The following is a 2,731-nucleotide window of genomic DNA, read 5'->3' as shown; positions in this document are numbered from 1 at the left end:
TATATATGTGTGTGTATATATATATATATGTGTGTGTGTGTATATATATATATATATATATATATATATATGTGTGTGTGTGTGTATATATGTATATATATATATGTGTGTGTATATATGTATATATAGCAGGAAGCATTTCTTTCTCCCTGCCCAGGGAGTCGCTACAAGGTCTGATCCTGCTTGCTGCTCATTTAGCCTGCTAAGTTGCAGCATATGCTTACCCCGTTTAGCCCAGCTAATGGTCAATTTTCTGCCTTGCTGTCTTTCTATCTTTCAGCAATGGCTCTCCTCAGGGATGTGTGCTGAGCCCTTTCCTGTTCACTCTGCTCACGTATGACTGTGCACCTATCCATCCAGACTGTCACATTGTTAAGTTTGCAGATGTTACAGTGGTGGTGGGATGCATCACAAACACTGATGAATCCAGCTACAGGCAGGAAGTGGAGCATCTGGAGAGCTAGTGCAAGGAGAATAACCTGCACATCAATGTGAAGAAGACGAAGGAGATGATCGTGGATTTCAGAAGGAACAAACACACCTTCCCCCCACCCCCCTGAACATAGTAGGATCTACGGTGGTAGTGGTCTCCAGCTACAAGTACTTGAGTGTGCACCTGAATGACAACCTCAGCTGGAACAACAGCACCACCAGCCTGATCAAGAAAGCTCATCAGAAATTTTACTTCCTCAGACGGCTGAGACGAGCTGGTCTGGAAGCTCAGTCCTCACCTCCTTCTACAGGTGTGCAGTGGAGAGCATCCTGTGCTCCAGCATCAACGTGTGGCATGGAGGCTGCACAGCTGCAGAAAGAAAAGCTCTGCAGAGAGTGGTGAAGGCTGCACAGAAGATGTTGGAGTCAGTCTCCCCACCATCACAGACATCTACACCTCCAGATGCAGGAGGAGGTCCACCTGCATCATGAAGGACCCCACTCACCCAGCACACATACATTTTGCCCCTCTACCATCAAGAAGGAGGTTGAGGAGCATTAAGTGTAGAACCACTAGACTGAGGAACAGCTTCTACCTTGAAGCTGTTAGACTCATGAATCTCTAACTAGAATAATCACTGTGAGAAATCACATCATGTTGCTGCTGATCTGTTTCATGTTGCTGCTGATCTGTTTCATGTTGCTCTGTTCATTTGAGCTCATCTGCTCACACAGTCTCATGTTCGTGTTGTTGTTCGGCGTATTGTGTTTATTGTTTTAGTGCTATTAGTGATTAGAGTAATTTTAGCTGATATTTTTCTTAGTTCATATCTTAGATCTTATTAGTGTTTTTCTTTTACATTTTATTGTTGGATGTAACTGGGACCCTGTGTACACAATTTTGTTCCACCACATGTACCACATGTGGTGCAAATGACAATAAAGAATCTCTGAAACTCTGAATCTCTGACTTCTAGCCTGTTTAGCTTGCTAACCAACTAGGTTCGCTCGTCCCTGTTTAGTCTTGCAAACGTGGGAGCGCGTTTGAACAGTATAAGCAGACTTAAGTGTCTAAAACATCTAACTTTGTGCTTGTTTAGCTTTCAAACGGACAATCTACTCTTTTTCTCTACCATCTATATGGTGCCAGAGAAGAACAAGATCAGAGCAGGGCTTCTTGCCTTGCTGGCTGAGCTAGCAAGGCCCTGCTTCACGTCCGAGTGCTTATGGATTTTTTCTCTAAGAATCGGACATCCATGACTCTTGTCCAGTCTGTCCCTGCTAAAGCTGCGCGTGCTAACGGAGTAAGGTGCGCATTGTAGTCGACTCCACAAGTCAACCCTGGAAAGTTGAGTGGGATTCATGGTGAAGAGCCGGAAACTCAACTGCAGGGACAAGAAAGCCGCTGCCATCCGAGACTCTCAAACCAACCGCAGAGTTGAAGTCAGACGAAATGAGATCCTGTTCAATTAATACACCTGTCGAAGAAGATGGATATACCTGTTGATACGGATGGATATACTGGTCGATGCAGATAGATACACCCGTTGAAGTGGATGGATACATTCCAGCCCGGTTCGAGCTGTGCCACCGAGCAGTGGAGTGTCTCAGTGAGTGGTACTCGCTCCTCCAGCTCGTCCGCTTCAGATGGGTAATTAGTAATTATTTCTCCCGATTCAACAGACCTCGTTGAGTCATAAACTACTGTTTTTCCGGTACTTTTTAACGGAGCTAACATGATCCTGGGCGTCCCCTAAGGCAAACTGAACGTAGTTCTCTCCAGCAAGCGGGCAAACATCCAGAGCTGTTTGGACAAGCTTTGGAAAAGATTCAGAACTGCTGTGATCAGAGAAGCTGCAGCTGTTGTTTCTAAACAGCAAGTTTTGTCAAACTCCCACGCATGCAGTCTGCTATGGAGTGAAATGCAGTGACACCAGTGGTCACAGGAGCGTACCTCCGCAGAAGAGGCCACCACCGGAAACCGAATCACAGCAGCCACCGCTCAATGCGGGTCAGCCAGAGCATCTGAAACCCACAGCGGCATCAAAAATCCTCATCAACTATGAAAACAGCAGTCAGCTGAGCTCTGCGGCTGTTTTCTGCAAGTTTCAAACTCGGAGCCTCTCCGCCCCCAGGGCAAAAGGAGAGCTTCTTAGGTACAGTTTGCTTCGGAGTCATAACAATCTCTATTAAAGCAAACTAAAGGCACTAAAGCACACAAATGTCTTATTACCCTGCTGCTCGTGCAATAGGAGGTAATATTATTCTCAATACCAGAAATAATAAAACCGTGTTCACA

This window comes from Nematolebias whitei, chromosome 12 (genome assembly GCF_014905685.2).
Source record: "Nematolebias whitei isolate Nwh7 chromosome 12, NemWhi1, whole genome shotgun sequence".
Lineage (NCBI taxonomy): Eukaryota > Metazoa > Chordata > Actinopteri > Cyprinodontiformes > Rivulidae > Nematolebias > Nematolebias whitei.
The sequence above is the reverse complement of the archived record's forward strand: the minus strand, read 5'-3'. Positions refer to the sequence as shown.